This window comes from Eriocheir sinensis, chromosome 48 (assembly GCF_024679095.1).
Source record: "Eriocheir sinensis breed Jianghai 21 chromosome 48, ASM2467909v1, whole genome shotgun sequence".
NCBI lineage: Eukaryota > Metazoa > Arthropoda > Malacostraca > Decapoda > Varunidae > Eriocheir > Eriocheir sinensis.
In genome coordinates this window covers 121-12,030 of record NC_066556.1, presented here as the reverse complement: position 1 = coordinate 12,030, position 11,910 = coordinate 121, and the positions used below count along the sequence as shown (strand labels likewise).

Sequence of the window (11,910 nt, the reverse complement as noted above, 5' to 3'; positions counted from 1 at the left end):
TCATGCCCAAAAGAAGAAGAAGAAGAGTAGATTGAAGGGCCGACCTGCGTAGCGCCATAAACCTTACTTTTTCTCGTGTTCTCCTTCAAACTACAATGAAGAGAAGATCCACAGCCTGTAAGAAGAAGGTGGAGAGTACAGTGGCGGCCAGGGAAAGGAAGAAACACCGCAGAGAAGCCTTCATATGACGAAAGTCTGGACCATGGGGTCTGTGTGGTCTGATTGTCTATGTAAATCTATGTAAATCCACTACGCCACCACAACCACCACCACCAAATCACCACACTAAGGTATCTTAGTACGATATAATTTACTTACTGATGTGACGTGACATCTTCATTTCCTACTTTGAAGAAGGAAAATGTTGTTATTGAAAAAGATGTTTTAGATAGGTATGTTTGAAGTTAGTTTACTGGTAGGTTTTCAGGGTAGGCCTATGCATGGATAAGCTATAACTGAGTATTAGAAACGAATCTGTACTAGACAAGTAGAGGAAGAGGCCTGCTATTGATGTGCCGAGGACCCCCAGTGGGTTAGGTAATTGCTACCGGCAAAGGCGTATAACAAATGTGTTGACAAAATCCTTTAATATTAAGCTAGAGTTACCATTTTTTGGTTACAACATGGCCTATAGGCATAACAGAAGTGACCAAAGTAGGACTTATACTTCCCGAATTATGACATAAATAGTGTTGTGTTTCTTGGATTCCCGGAAAATGATATTTTTGAAGTATAAAATCTCCCAGAATGCTTATTTATGGGGGGATTTTGAAAATAAAAAATACACCCCTTGTGACATAAACACGCCTGTCTGCTTGTCAAAACCAATATTTTTTGTCCCTGAAGGCTGTGCAGGGACCTAGGGAAAATAGAGGGAGTTGAGGGGGGCAGAGCATTAAGATAGGTTAGAGCTGTGTGTAGTACGAGCCTCCCATAGCTCAGAGGGGCCAGTCTTAGACAGACTGGTTAAGGAGTACTACGCGGCTCTTCCGTCTCGGTGGGCACTGATTTAATCCCCGGGGCCGGCAAAACCTTTCCTTGTCTGGATTAATTTCTCGTGTGTTAAGTTACACACTGTGGTCGTGTGAGAGTGTAGAAAAGAGAAAATTCAGGACCAGATCACACCACCACCAACAACAACAACAACACCAGGGTGCTCTATGAAGGGTTTAGTGTCCATGTCGTCAAGTCCATCTCCCTCAATCTGTTCTGGGACCATTTTAGTTACAGTTCTCTGTATCCTTTCCAACTCCACATACTCCACCACTTCTTCATGCAAGCTGTTCCATGTGTTAACACTTCTATGTGAAAAACTATACTTTTTCAAGTCACTCAAACAGGTTCCTTTATTAAGTTTCTTTCCGTGTCCTCTCAGCCCCTGCGTTACTGCCGCTAAGAAGAGATCATCTCTATCCACCTCATCAAACAGGGGGCTTCGTGGTGCAGTGGTTAGCACACTCGGCTCACAACTGAGAGAGCCCAGGTTCGATTCCCAGGTGGAGTGGAAAAATTTGGGCGGCTTTTCTGACACCCTACGCCCCTGTCCTCCCAGCAGTGAATGGGCACCAGGTATTAATAGGGGGTTGTGTCCTGTCTCCTGGGATCTGTTCCCTTCTCCTATAATTCCTTCCCCTTCTGTCTCTCTCTGGCATATGACCACAGATGTTGCTCTGACTAAACCAAACTTTCCAACTGTTCCCTTCTCCTACAATTCCTTCCCCTTCTGTCTCTCTCCGGCATATGACCACAGATGTTGCGCCCACCAAACAAAACTTTCCAACTTTTTCCTCATCAAACTTATTTACCAACTTGTACAGTGCGATCAGATCTCCTCTCTCTCTTCTTTGTTCCAGTGTCGTCAAGTCCATCTCCCTCAGTGTCTTCATACTCATACTCATACTTCATATTCGAGAGTTCTGGGACCATTTTGTTGCAATTCTCTGTCTTGAGTCCAACATAATCTTCCTTTGCATAGTTTTTCCTTTTTTCCTTATATGCCTCATCTTGGTATTCAAATCCTTCCATAGTTTTCATCTGTCATAGTTGATGCCATTCTTTCCTAAGGGGCACTCGTGACACTCCTTCATCTAACTCAACATTTTTTGTGAAAATTAAGTCAAGTCTTGATGGTTGGTCATCCCCTCTTACCCTTGTTTCTCCTTTAACCCACTGCATCAACAGATTATCACATCAGGTGTGTGTGTGTGTGTGTGTGTGTGTGTGTGTTTAGCTAGTTGTTGTATTTACCTAGTTGTAGTTTTATAGGGCCTGGGCTTTATGTTCGTGTGGTCCCGTCTCTGTATCTACATTTATCCAACTTTTCCTTGAAGCTTTGCACACTCCTTTCTGATACTACATCCTCACTTAGTCTGTTCCAAACCTCTATATTTCTTTGCGGGAAGCTATATTTCTTTATGTCTCTCAAGCATCTTCCCTTCCTCAATTTTTTACTGTGTCCTCTTGTGTGTTCCTTTGGTGGTAATTTCTTCTTTTAGTAGTAACTCCTCATTGTCTACTTCTTTCATTTTGCTCAATAATTTGTAGATTTGTATTAGGTCTACCCTCTCTCTTCTTTGTTCTAGTGTTGGTAAGTCCATTTCCTTTAGTCTCTCCTCGTATGTCAATCCCTCCAGCTCTGGAACCATTTTTGTTGCCATCCTTTGTATTCTTTCTAGTTTCTTTATGTGTTTCTTATTATGGGGAGACCACACTACCTCCGCATGTGTGTGTGTGTGTGTGTGTGTGTGTGTGTGTGTGTACTGACTGATGAATGAATAACTAAGATTAAGTAAATAACTTACTGATGGAGTGGACTTGGCAACTTGTAGCTTTACTCTCAGGCATTTCAAGTTCCCGACTGATGTACTAATGCCCCCTCAGATTGGCTACAGTGAAGGTCGTGGCAGCCAAGCAGAGAGTGTACTCAAACTCCTGCTGTGAGCTACTCCATCCTGAGGGCTAAGACCTACGCCCTCACCACCTCTGTGAAGGATGCACAGCTGACCCAACCCTCCTCGGTGAGTCTGTCCCACTTAATGTTGCAAGAGTTATCCGGTATCTTCACTCTCTCATACTTTCCCTATGTCCTGTGCTGTCCAACTCAATAATGTGAGAGCTAATTGTTAGATTAAAAGGATACTTACCAAGTGTGAAGTTTGATCGTAATTTCAGGAACATTTTAACCGTGTCACTGAGGTATAAAATGAGATGCCCGCGCAGCCTGTCCCGCGTTTAGAGAGTAGGTTTTGAGAAAGCAGCCAGTAGATATATATATCACCCTGGTTAGCTCTATATTGAATGCCATGAATGCTTTGAATTGGGAGGGAGGGCATTTACCCCGGTGGTAGCAGCGACAGGCCAAATTTGTGGCTTTACCGTGTAGCAGCGACGGGCCAAATTTATGCCATGATTTAAACCCCCCAAAATAGATGATACATAAACTGATCACAAATGCTTTGATATATATTATGAAAGGGTTTGTGTGAGGGCTGATTTTTTCTCTTTTCTCGCTTAGAGGGACCATTAAGAAACATGATCCCTGCTGCTACCACCACCGGGTAAATACCATCTCGATCGAATAAAAAAATGGCTTTCTAAGGCATTTCTAGGCATTGTTATATAGTTTTACATACACATAAATCACAAATTAAATAAGGACAGTATTAATTTAACACACGTCCAGGCAATGGGCAATGTAGTCTCGGTTTTTCCCTATATATGTTGTGTTTAAGCTACTATTGCTGCTCTCCTGGTGATCTTAGTTGTCTGATGTGATGGTTAGTTGTGTTATTTAATGTCCTGACCTGCCCAGTAAGCCAGAGTGAGTGTGTAAAGGTTCGTGGCCTCACTAACATCTAACAATTTCACTTAACAACATTTTAACTGACGACACCACGGTATTCAGAGTCCCTTAAAGACAAGGGTTAAAAAGTCAAGTGAAAAAAAAACTAGTAATATAAAGTAGCACTATTTATTTGATTATACATGGAGTATGGATGTTTGCGAAAGGCAAATACTGTCATTTCTATAGTTATGATAATATAACTTCCAAAAAGCAAAATTCGTTTGCTCAGTGTTAAAATCAATCCGTCCACTGAACACAGCTGGCTAGATTCTGACAGGTTGACAGATACGTAGAAAGGTTAACTTGGAAGACGGAGCAGAACGTGAATGGTACGTGTATCAGACCAGCACTTGCATCACCCACTCACTACGTGCTCAGCAGCTAAGAGAAAAAATGTTTAAATGATGGAATCCATTTTAAAATGTATATGAGGAATATGTTCATTTAGTTCTTTCAAATTCAGAATAACTGGCTGTACCATCATTTTTAATAGTCGGGAACACGTTAGAGAAAAACCCTGTTCCCTGGCTCACATCTGTTTTGTGTTTGGTGAAAGCAACCATAGCAGTATCCAGGGCTGTACAGTCAGCCACAGAAAAATGTAGAGTATGTCCTTGTGCCTGGGTAAGGTAGCAAGTTCTAGAACTCTGCCACTCACAACATCATGGATCCATTTGTCCTTGGACAGAGCCCACCATTGTGTCATGAATCTTCCCACCCACAAAATTGTTAGGAGTGTTTACCAGAGAGAAGTTTGAGTCACTCACCGAAGGTCAGTTTACTGGGGTGTTGTTTGCCTGTGCGTCCCCCTCCCCTGGCCTAAAAGAGGCCTTGCCTGGTTCCTCGGTGAGAATGCCTAGGCGACTGTTGGGTGTGTAAGCGCCGAGGAACTTGTCTGTGTAGGGGCACTTGTCTTATAGAAGAGGGGCCTTCCTAACTTCTTCGTTTTGTGAATTTTGTCACACTTTTTACCCACATGGAAAGAAAAGAGTTCATCTTCCCCAACCTCACAGTCCCACTTGCTGCCAGGGCTGAATCATGCACGTGGATATTCTTTCCTCAACTGGTTAATATAATTCACTGTAGAGGTCAAGAGTCTGAGGCTGTTATTTAGTCCTTGTAGGTAACTGTTGATGGTGTTGCCTTTCTTCTCCCCAATATCACTTATGCATTGGCTACCAGCGCTATAGTAACCAAACCATTTGTATGAACTGATGGGCATCTCATTGAATACTGTGGTGACGTCAGTTAAAATGTTGTGAAGTGAAATAATCCTTGATATGCACTTATTCACAATGTCGTAGTGAGTGAGTGAGTCTTCGTTGCTTCCAAGGATAGCCTACTGATGTCCTTTTAATAAACATGGCATCATTATAGTCACTTGGCCATGTTTTGTTTCGTGCTAATCACAATATCTTTCCTTTTTATAGTATCACAAATATCCATTGTTACATTTTCCATTAATCTGATATTTTCTTTACATGTTATCACAATTCATTGTCCAGCAATTATTTCTAACTCACTGAACATTTATCACACAATTTATCTTTGAGTACAAACACTAGTAATTAATAACCATGATCGGTTATGTTACGAATTCTCTCAATTTCGGTTTGAAGAACTACACAACACTGGTCATTCGCTGAGTGGTTGATTTCAGGCTTCTTGTACCTCACACAGTTTATGCATTTCTTCTCAGCCATGGAGCATTCCTTGGATTTATGATTTATGATATGATTTGAAACATTTTGGGTCTTCTCCATTGCTCTTAGCAGTACTGTTGGCCTCAAGATGGCCATATCTCTGACAATGATAACATATAATTGCATGGTCTCTCAATGTGTATATTCCCCATTCTAATTTCAACTTGTCATGATTCTTGTGAATCAGCTCTCTCACAGTTGGGTCACACCTCAAAATGTAGTGCATCGTGCCACCAGCTGCCGGCTTACTAAAAATCAGCTCAATCTTATGCTCATCACCCTCAATTGTGTGTAAGAACTCATTGTGGTTTAAGATGGTCTCCTTTATTTTTTCCTTGCTCTCCTCTTTATGCACATTGCATGTCATGATCTTTGGTTTCATCTTTCCAACACTCTTGGTACTAATTTGCTCAACAGACTCCAGTTTTTTAGCAGCCTCAGCCCTTGTGTTCTCATTATCAAAGTTCATGACTATTGCCTCCATTTGTAAATCTTGAATCAGTTATTTGAATGCCATTCAATGCCTGGGAGACCTCATCCTTCATATCTGTTGCCTTCTTTTCCTGTGTAGAAGCTTTTGCAACTCAGAGATTCTTCTTGACCTTCTTGTCTCTCTTTGCCACCTCAGCCCGGCTGGATTCATCATGCTCGGCACGTTTACTAAGCGTGTCAACAACTGATCCCAGCTCTTCCTGCACCTTCTTAGCCCTTGATTCAACCTCATCCTTAACCACAGATATTTCTTTTGATAATTCTTGCTTGAATTCATCCAATTTTTTCACAATACTGGTAGCCAGAGACACTTTGTGGAGGCGGGGTGCATATCCAATTTATTTTGGGTATATTATCCTGCTTGATCCCAGACAAATTAGCACACTTGACATGACACCACCTAGGACACTCACTCACTCGCCTGACCCCATGAACTTACTCACCTAACCCCATGAACTTACTCACCTGACGCCATGAACTTACTCACCTGACCCCATGAACTTACTCACCTGACCCCATGAACTTACTCTCCTGACCCCATAAGCTTACTCACCTGCCTCCAAAACTTACTAACCAATGCCCATGAACTTACTCACCTGCCCCCAAAACTTACTCACCAATGCCCATAAACTTACTCACCAGTGCCCATATACTTACTCACTTGGGGCCATATACTTACTTGTAATGCTGACTTGCCTGATGGGCGAGCCTCCCATAACCCACTTAGCCGGGGGGTACCTCTTTGGCCGACTGCTAAAGGCGTGGCTCTTCCGTTACGCTGGTCGCGGGTTCGATCCCCGGCACCGGCAAACCTTTCCTTGTCTGGATTAATTTCTCGTGTGTTTCATTACACGCAGAGGACGTGTGTGAGTGGAGAAAAGAGCAAATTCTGGCATTTCATACTCACTTGGGGCTATAAACTTACTCACGAATGCCTATATACTTACTCACTTGGGGCTATAAACTTACTCACCAATGCCCATATACTTACTCACTACCAGGGCTGCACATATGAATCTTACCAGGGCATGCACACACATACTAGGGATTATTTGTCCTGGTACAGTGTGGCTAATTCTTCTTGCTCCATGGTGTAGTGGTTAGCATGCCTACCTAGATAGGGTTGAAATCCCCCTCCCTGGACAGTCATTTGTAGCCCATTTATGAATTTTCCAAGGACATTTGAGTAAGAATGAATTTTGTCACATGTAGGTGAGTAAGGTTATGTTATGTTCATCCTTCCTCTCAGACTGGCTAAATGTACCAAGTGTTAGACCTTACTGTATATCTATCTAGTTGTGTCTCTCTCTCTCTCAATCAACCTCATCCGCTTGGTCGTCTTTCCAGGTGGAGTGAGGGAACGCAACACCTCTGGCCCTCCCTGGCGATGGCGGGCAAGACCAAGACCTAGAGTTCCCTGAGCAAGCCTGGCCTGAGGAACATTGCCTTGGTGTGTGGGGTGACCTTTCTCATGACCCGGGATGACCTGACATGGCGGACGCTATGGTGAGTAGTTTTGGCACACAGAGAGAGAGAGAGAGAGAGAGAGAGAGAGAAGAGCAGTGAATGGATACCAGGTATTAATCGGGGGTTGTGTCCCGTCTCCTATAATTCCTTCCCCTTCTGTCTCTCTCCGGCATATGACCACAGATGTTGTGCCGACTAAACCAAACTTTCCCCCCCAATTAGCCCATTATATCCAGGGTCTACTGTACCTTGGTAGTGTAGTGCATAACAGCGGTGGGTCTTACCAGGCCTGGCAGCCCGCAATGTTGTGGACTGGCCCAGCACCAGACCACTATAATACATTGTCAATATATAGGCAGGCAGGCAAATCTAAGTTCCTTGTGTGTGTGTGTGCTGTTTTTCTATGTAATATTATAAGTCTCTCCTCCTTCCATAACTTTAGCATCTTCTCTTTCTCTCTGTGTCTCACTCTTCCTTCCATAACTTCAGCATTCTCTCTCTCTCTCTCCCATAACATTAGCATCTTCTCTCTCTCTCTTTATCTCTGTCTGTCTCTCTCTTCCTTCCATGACTTCAGCATTCTCTCTCTCTTCTCCCTTTTCCTCCACTTGTCATTCCCCGAGATTTGTATTTTCTCTTTTTGTTATCCAACGCGTCCTCTGCGTGTATCGAAACACGAGAAATTAATCAAGACCAGGAGAGGGTATTCGCCGGCTGCCTGGGCTAGGATTGAACCCGCGACGAGAGGGACACTCCCTACCAAGTCGGCCAAAGAGGTACCCCGCTGGCTAAGTGGGTTATGGGTCATCAGGCATAGTAGCCACACTACACACTTACCTCCTTCCTCTTCCTTACCTCTTTCCTCCCTCCATTTGGTTCTCCCTTCCTTCCTCCTCCTTTCTCTCTCTTCCTCTGATCTTCACAGTTTCTCTTCCTTCTTCCTCTTTCTCTCATATTTCTCTTCTTTAGCATAATTTCTCCTCCTCCTCCTCCTGTTATTGCATCTTCTCTCTCTCTCCATTAAATTCCATTAATAAAGTTATTTTCCTCAGGTGTGTGTTGATGCTGGGACCAAGGAGAAGAAGAGGAGGAGAAGGATTATGATGATAGAGGCAACACAAAGAAAAGAAAAAAAGGAGGAAGAAGAATGGAGGAGGAGGAGGACACACACACACACACACACACACACACACACACACACACACACACACACACGACAAACACCTATTTTTTTTATATTATCCGTTTTATTAGTCCATATAACATTCATTATATACATACAATCATATTATACAACATATGCATAATTCTATACATTAGATCATAGAGTGAGAGACTTGGGAGGTGAGAAAGAGAGGTGCCCCCCCCCCCCCCTCTCTCTCTCTCTCTCTCTCTCTCTCTCTCTCTCTCACTTCACAGCTCACAGGACCTCACGATGTCTCCCCCACAGTATGTTGACAACCCCCCACAGACACATGAAGGACTCTCTCACTTCACAGGACCCCACAGATGATGTCTCTCCCACAGTATGTTGACAACCCCCCCTCCACCCCCCAGCCTTATCAATGTTACTATTTTATGTATATGTACGTTTGTGTGTGTGTGTGTGTGTGTGTGTGTGTGTGTGTGTTCTATTAAAAAAAGTTAATCTGTAATGTGTATGTTATATTCCATGAGAGAGAGAGAGGGATAAGGGAGGTAAAGAGGAAGAGAGAGATAATGAAAGAGAAGCACAAGAGAGAAGAAGGGAAGTAGAAAAAGAGGTAAAGAGGGAGAGAGATAACAAAATGAGAAGCAAGAGAGATAGATAATATATGAGAAGCCAGAAGAGAAAGAGATTAAAGAAGGAAGAAAAGAGAGAGAGGCAATAGAAGGGAGAGCTATCTCTAATCTCTATGTAGCAAATGGTAAAGGCCTATGTATATGCCTACCTAGTGAGAGGAAGCTGAACTCTATAACAAAGGCAATATTAATTTTAAAGAGAGAAAGAAAGCTAACTCTAAACTGTATAAAACTAACTGTATCTAAACTGTAGGCAAATTGACCTCAACTATACAGTAAACCCTGGATATAACGGACCTGCTTTTAACAGATATCGGATATAACGGTAAAGGTCAGAGGGTCAGAAATCCACAGGGACCGACCGAGAATGTTTTATGAACGAACTGCGCCCGGTAGCTAGCCACCTGTCCCTCCTCCCTTTATCTGCTGCCCCATCCTTGGGTTACTGTAGTCTGCCTCAGGCCACCTCATAAAATATTTTCCTCCTCGTGGTTTCCATTCAAATGAACGTGTTTACACCACAAGAAAGTGTTATACATCAATCCAGGGCGTAAATGTAATGGAAAATAGGCAAGTGTTTGTGAGTGTCAGTCCAGGCACAGGTTTACCCTCTCGTGCACCGTAAGTTTCCAATAAGTTTCTATTCTACTTGCCATGCATTTCTCAGGCCCGACCGGCCTTTTTTTGCCGCCGCGATATTCTACATTCCTGATCGTATTTCACCCTCACAGATATATCATACCCTAATAAATTTGGTATCAATGGCTTCATAAAAACTTGTACTAGGACATGTGCAAATAAAAATAGAGGCAAATATAATATATAAACAATACAGACTTGTTTGAAGTCTCCGTATAGAGTATTGTGGACAAAACCTAAGTACCAACTCTTCCCCACTCGCTAGCTTGAAATTTTGAGGGCCAACTTTTCTAGCTGAATATATATTTCAAAGCGGAATTTCGTGGGAATTCGTATGGTATCCTCAAAATCCTCATACGCCTATTAGTTCCCGAGTTACACCGAGAAAACTGTATTTTTTTCCTCTCCCGTCAGAGTACGTTAAAAACCAAAAATTGCTCACAGCTCCTCGTCTACGCTCCTTAGAAAGGTTGCCATATGTTACCATTAAGAAACTTATCCCAACAAATGATGCTCCCAAATTTGACGCATTTTCACTGAAAATTTAATTTTTAATAAATTTTTTAAAGTTTATGACCCATTTTGTGTCATCGTGCGCCAGGACCTTTTACCCTTGAAGATGCAAAATGCGTCATCGTGTGCAAAAGGGTTAAGAGTTTTGAGAGGTAGGTCAGGTTAAGTTATTTTTGGTTAATAAATGTACTGGGCACGCAGTGTGGGGCACGGAAATATGCAGCGCGGGATGGGACATGGCGGCAGTGTACGTGGTCCAGTTCGCGGACTAGTGTGGTGTTCCGAGAAATACCTCCTTGCTGAAATAAGTCGCTCTGGTGTCCACCACGCATGTGCATTGGTGGGATACATGGCAGGAAAAACATTAATTAGCCTGGTTTTGTTCTATTTTATTCACTTGTGATCTTTGTGAGCAGTGAGTGAAATGTTGAAACTGTAAGCAAGCTGAACATTTCTCTCTGCGAATTATTTTGTGGGTGCTGCGACGGGTGTACAACAGGCATTGAAAAGTCAATCATTTAATTATTTGTGACAGAAACAGTTAGCAGATTATTTCATAACACACCAAAAACTACCAAAAAAAAAAAAAAGGTTCATCTGCCAGTGCGAGATTGGTGCGCTTGTAAAAGTTTACCCATACCCGTAACAATACAGCCCCCCCGCAGGGGCCAACTGCCAGCCAAGCAGCCTCAGTGCCTCAGAGTCCGTCGCCAAGTGTGCACACAACATACAAAATAAAAAATATATATACCTACGTTTACTAGCTTCGTCGTTTTATCATTTTACTTTGTTTTTAATCTTCGCCACTTATAACGAACTTTCGGCACTATGGACTGAGTTTCCTCCCAATAAGTCCGTCATATCGAGGGTTTACTGTACTTGCGTTGAGCGAGTCCATAACACAGTGGGCCGGGCCAATCTACGATGCACTGGTGTCAAATGCCTTCGTCAAATGCACCATTGAAACTGTATGTAAATCTATATGAGTGTAACTGTATGTATCTAACTGTATGTGACTGTAAGCTGAACTATATATGTACTTCTCTGTTGATTCCTTTCCTTTCCTTCCCTTTCCTTCCCTCCCCTTCCCTTCCCCTCCTTTCCTTTCCTTTCCTTCCCTTCCCTTCCCTTCCCTTTCCTATCCTGTCCTTCCCTCCCTTCCCTATCCCTTCCCTTCCCTTTCCAATAACTTAACAAGGGACTGTTTCTTGATACTGTGACCTCTTGACCTCTTGAGACCTTTCCTTGGACTGGGGTGACTGGGTCTTGAGTCTTCCGAGATGGCCTTCCTTCCTTCCTTCCTTTCTTTCTTCCTTCCTTCTTCAGAGCTGTGGATAAAGATGGTTATTAATATATTTTTCTCATTATTATTATTATTATAATTTCTTATTCTCTTTTGTTCCCTCTCTCCTTGTTCCTTTTTCATCTTCCTTCTCTCCTCTCGGGTTCATAGCGAGGAACTTCGAGTGT

General features: G+C 42.8%; 1 long non-coding RNA gene across 1 annotated transcript; it reads left to right on the top strand.

Moving 5' to 3' along the window:
• On the top strand, window positions 1–8,721 carry LOC126981415 (uncharacterized). The gene is made up of 5 exons (XR_007733932.1): window positions 1–290; window positions 1,376–1,569; window positions 2,881–3,017; window positions 7,387–7,545; window positions 8,559–8,721. It is a non-coding gene; the product is annotated as an uncharacterized LOC126981415 (long non-coding RNA).
• The last annotated feature ends 3,189 nt before the right edge of the window (window positions 8,722–11,910 follow it).